Source organism: Carassius auratus, unplaced genomic scaffold (assembly GCF_003368295.1).
Source record: "Carassius auratus strain Wakin unplaced genomic scaffold, ASM336829v1 scaf_tig00045816, whole genome shotgun sequence".
In the NCBI taxonomy this organism is placed as follows: domain Eukaryota; kingdom Metazoa; phylum Chordata; class Actinopteri; order Cypriniformes; family Cyprinidae; genus Carassius; species Carassius auratus.
Genome location: NW_020526937.1, coordinates 79,238 through 84,773, shown reverse-complemented (window position 1 = coordinate 84,773; position 5,536 = coordinate 79,238). Strand labels below are relative to the sequence as shown.

The 5,536-nt window shown below is 37.9% G+C and overlaps 1 pseudogene; it reads left to right on the top strand.

Annotated features, from left to right (window-relative positions):
- Window positions 1-3,313: 3,313 nt before the first annotated feature.
- Window positions 3,314-4,012, top strand: LOC113088211 (MARVEL domain-containing protein 3-like; annotated as a pseudogene).
- Window positions 4,013-5,536: the final 1,524 nt, after the last annotated feature.

The following is a 5,536-nucleotide window of genomic DNA, read 5'->3' as shown; positions in this document are numbered from 1 at the left end:
ATTCTACATTACAGAAGTTGCAGGTGGTTCCATCATTTCAATGGAGAGAATTCCATCATATTACCTTCCAGTTTTGGCAGATATTGTTGTACATCTTAATCTAAAGGTGATGTTATGTCACCTCGCCTTTTTAAGCAGATTTTTGCTAGTGTAGGGACCACGGTGTTGAACCTAATTAACAAATGCCTGAGCCAGGGCACCTGTCCAGCAGATTTTAAGCATGCTAGAGTAGGCATAAAATGGCAATAGAGGATCAGTTAGACCAATCTCAAATGTACCTTTTTATTCACGGTAAGGGTCCTTAGAAAAAGTGCTCTTTAAGCAATTAAAAGCAGATATCACTATGAATCCAATTTGGTGAGCCCTTTCAGTCAGCCTTTAAGCCCTGCCATAGCACTGAGACACTGTTGGTCAAAGTGTTAATTGACATCTTTGTTTCACTAGATAATGGCGAAAATATTTTAGTGCAGCATTCGATATGGTGGACCATGAGATTTTAATTAACCACTTGGAACACTTGGGTTGGCCTAAAAGGTAATGAAAAAAAATATATATATTTTTTCTGTTAGACTGTAATTTATCAAGATTACATCTTCCTTGGGGACTCCCACAAGGCTCAATTATTGCCCCAATTCTTTTTTCCTTTATATGCTAACATTGGGGGCCATTTTTCAGAAATATGAAGTATCATTCCATTTAGAGATGTTCCGATACACTTTTTTCTTCCCGATGCCGATTCCAATACCTGGGCTCAGGGTATCGGTCGATACCGAGTACTGATCCGATACTTGGGTGTGTATCTGTATATACAGCTTTATGTACTACTAGCCCTGTGTAAATTGCTAGAATTATTTTATGGTGTGCTTCAGACTGATCCCTTAATAAAACATGAACAAATACATGGTGAACTACTGTATTCATTACAGTATTTTTTTACCTGACATGAATTTGACAGTATTATTTATTTTCTGAAGCAAAAATAACTTCAAATGCAGCCAAAAATCTAACACCGCAAACCAAAAAAGGTATTTTAGTTTTACAATATAACTGTTTAAAAAACTGCAACAATAAGTCTAGGAATATAAAAAATGATATATTAATCAGATAATCTCTTTACAACAAAACAAGTGAAAAACAAGCAAGCGTCTAGGCATAATTATTATTATTATTATTAATAGAGACGTATTATTATTACTACATAGAGACATAGCTAAATCTACTGTAGGCTACAACAGTAGCTTAATATATTGTCAATTTACTTAAGTTAAACCGAACATTTATTTTAATGGGCTGCCATGAAGATCTTTGAGTGTCAGTGTTTATGATATGACAGTTTTCTCAAATGAAACGGTAAATTTTCATGAAGTGACTGTTTATGCGTTCGTGTCCTCATATAGTGACACACAGCGGAGACTACAAAACAGCGAGCTCCGCGCATCTGCGCCCGTCACCCACAGAGATATAGAATAGGCAAAACTAGCGGTCATAACTAGGTCTTGTTTAAGAAAATGTTATCGGATCAGTATATGGGTTCATGTACTCGCCAATGCTGGTGCCAGAATTTGTTGTGGTATCGGAGATATTTCCGATACTAGTATCGGAATCAGAACAACTCTAATTCCATTGTTATGCTGTAGATACGCAGATTTATTTGCCAGTGAGAGAGTTAAATTCAAATTCACTCGATGCTCTATCAGCATGCATTACAAGGTGTTTTGCCCGCACGTTTTTTTGAAGCTTTGCCCGCGTATTTTTTGAAGCTTAAAGAGGGGGTGAAATGCTTGTTTTCACTCAATATCCTGTTAATCTTGAGTACCTATAGAGTAGTACTGCATCCTTCATAACTCCAAAAAGTCTTTAGTTTTATTATATTCATAAGAGAAAGATAGTCTGTACCGATTTTTCCCGAAAAACACGAGCGTCTGTAGGCGTGACGTGTGGGCGGAGCTAAAGAATCACGAGCGCCAGTAGGCTTTTGCTTTGATAGCGTTTGGAAGCTGTGACATTAAGTGAGGACAAAACCAACCAAAACAAACCATTGCTAACAGTCAGATTCAGCGTATATTTATGATCCAGAATCAGATCCAGAGGCTGAAATTGAACAAGAGCAGCAGCAACAACAGCGTCTCTATGTGGTATGTACTGAAACTGTATATATATTTGCTTAGCGGTTTTGGAAAATGACTAAGTTCCACTTTGTCGTCTTTATTTTTATTTTTTTAAGATGTACATGTGGAAAGTGCAGTTTGATGACAACATCGCATGTTGTTTACTTGATGTGCTTACGCAGCGATAGCTAAGTTAACAACACAGAGATATTTAAAGCCGTTTTACTCACTGCATGCGGTTCCAACACACGATCGTGACCCTTTTTCGTTGGGACTGCATTATCCTTAAGAAATAAACAATATGCAAATCCGTCGTCAAACTGGGCCTTGTTTGTAAAACAAGCATCTTCGAAATGCAGGGGAACAAAACAAACACTTACACAACTCCGTTGATGCTCTGTAAAAATGAAACTCCATCCACTGGTCCCTTAATGCTGTTTCTCTTTAGGTAATCTGTGCAGGGTTGTCTTGCCCTGGCAACCAAAAACACACTCCTTTTGTGACATTTCGCGACGCTCTCGCTCTGATCAGTGAATGCTCTCAGTTCTCTGCTATACAGGAGCGCGCGCTCTTCCGGGAGAAGTGCTCTCAGGACCCATATAAGGAAATTCCACTCCATCTAACGTCACACAGTGCCATACTCGAAAAAAACTTTCTGAAACTTGTGACAAACCGGAAGGAGTATTTTTGGAACAGAAATACTCCTTCAAACGTACAACTTAATTTTTGAAACTTTGTCCATGTTTAGCATGGGAATCCAACTCTTTAACAGTGTAAAAAACTCAGTATGCATGAAATAGCATTTCACCCCCCCTTTAACGAAAACAAAACGAAAGTCATTGTGTTTGGCCCTAGAAAACATGATGTGCTTTAATGCAACTTCTTTGACTGGTTATGTTAAATTAGTGTAAAAAATCTGGGATTTGTTCTGGATAGTGACTTAAAGTTGGACAGAAAAAATAATACTGGGGTGAGAATTTTTTATTTTATTTATTTTATATACATCTGTTAGGTAAGACTAAACCATTTATTTTATATCATGATATTGGATAGAAACCCTACCCTTACAGAAAATTTAACGATGGGCATTTCACACACGACTGAGCATCATATTTAGAAGATTTAGGCATTAAAAAGTTAAGAAACTTCCTGCTCCAACCAAGTTTGCAGTTTCTAAGTTGCATGTGTTTCTGTTTTTGTTTCAGGTATTGTGTTAATATGCGCCGTGCTAACCAATGCGTTGGTGCTCATCTGCGTGGTGGCTGCTCACATGTCACAGCTGGGTATGTCTGCGATGGGTATGGGTGGAACGAGCTTTGTTGATGCCATCATTCCTTTTGAGGGGGTGGAGCTACAGCAGGTGCGTGAGCTTGACATGCAGTACGGACAGCTGAGCACCGGGAGTCTATGGCGGTGTGGCCTTCAGCCTTACCTTTGGTGCACTTTCACTCCTATTCATAGTGTCCAGCAGCAAACCCCCCCACAGGCTTCCACGGAAGCTCCTGATTGGACAGTTTGCATTCCAGATCATTGGTGCAGTTGCTTACGTGGTTGCGGTAGGTTTGTATCTGCACTTCGTGATCTCGGTGAACTCAACTGATGTGTGCACTCGGCGTGAACGACTGTATGCTCGTAATGGATATACCTGGATGAACTGCAGTGTGAATGGGGGAGATGCATCTGTTGCACTGTTTGGAATTTATAACCGCAATGCTGTATGCTGTTGGGACCTTTTTTACGGGAAAACAATCCAGGATGTCAATCGTTACTTTAAGGAGCGTGAGCGCTTTGAAGCCGAACTCCGAGAACAACCCAGAGGTCCTTTGAAAACACTTCTTGATCCTGACGATTATGTCTGATTTGTGCAGGAAATATATGGACTCTGGAATGGATGTACATAAAAATGATTTTTTTTTTTCTTTTTTTTTTTTTCTTTTTTTTTTTACTTTAAAAAAACAACAACTGTTTTTAGAATTTTTTGAAGTACAATTTTTAATGGTTTTCTGGTTTCAGTTCAGTATCAGTTCATTTAGAAAGCACTGAATAATTCCTGTATATAATAAATTAAAACTGTTGCATTTACCCTCATGAATAAACTTCTTAATATTCAATAAATTTGCCAGTATTTTCGTCTTGTTTCCAATTCAAACATCTAAACATCCTTAATAGAAAATGAGTTTACTTGAGATGCAAATTCAGATATGCGGTTCAAGATAAATATGAGACAGATAAGCCCACTGCAGATATTTGCCATTTTTTATGTTCAAATGTTCTACATTCATTTCATTACATCAAATTTCCAGAAAACAACGCATCTTACAATAATTTTCAGATTTGTATTTAAGAATTTGTGTCATGTTCTTGATCCAGACTAGAGTTTGTTTAATCCTAGGCCAAAACAGAGAAACCATAGAGACATAATTAGCGTAACTGCTGTTCCAACCAAGTAAAATTAATTTCAATCTTAAAATAATCTACTTTGCATTCTGCAATATAAAGTAAGTCATACAGTTTTGGAATGACACGAGAAGTGAGTAAATGATGGCTTTTTTCTTCTTTGACTGATTATCCAGCAGGGGCAGCAGATACACATCCATTTTCGGCCCCCTCAGTCTGACCTCACATGTACTATCATACATTGACTTTAAATAGCCTTCCCGCTGAATGTGACTTTAGCATTCATTATACAAATGTTTTATTGTAATCATTTTCGAGACATTATTAAAATGATTTTGAAGATTCCTTATGGATACAGCGTTGTTTGGAATCAATTAGCAAGTGCATTAAATAGCACAACTGTACATACCTCACATCCCTAACACAAGTTTCCACTGGTTTTGTGAAGCTTCAGCTGTCACACTCCTCATAGCTGTGATTGACAGGCATAATCTCGCAACTCTAGAAACACCAGGCATCTCAAATGCACAACGCTGGTAATATTTAACCATTATGACCCAGTTACAGTAATATGGATAAAAAAAAAAAAAGCTCACATAGTTTTGTGAATTATTTAGAAATCAATGGTTACTGATAATTCTGTGTATTTTCATGTCACAATCAGTTCTAGTGTCATGTTCTACGCAAAGAAAAAATCTAGACATTACTACATCATATGTCTACATTGTGTGACTCAGGGCTTTTCTTTTGTAATAGGAGGTGTGTTCCCCTGGTACTGTTTCTTTACTCATGCTTACCACACAGCAAGTTGCTGACAACGGGTGAACACACGCACATACAGCACTACGGCCAAAGTACATGAGAGCTCAGACAGAGCCTTGTGCTGCATTTCTTTTCTTGTTCACAGGTTTTCAGAAGACTATAGAGAGGAGATTTCAGCAAGACAGAAGGGTGAGTTTTTTTCAGCTGTTTCTATATTGTTCGCTGAAGACAGCACTCAGGTGAGCCATCAGTACGTAATTTGAGTTTTT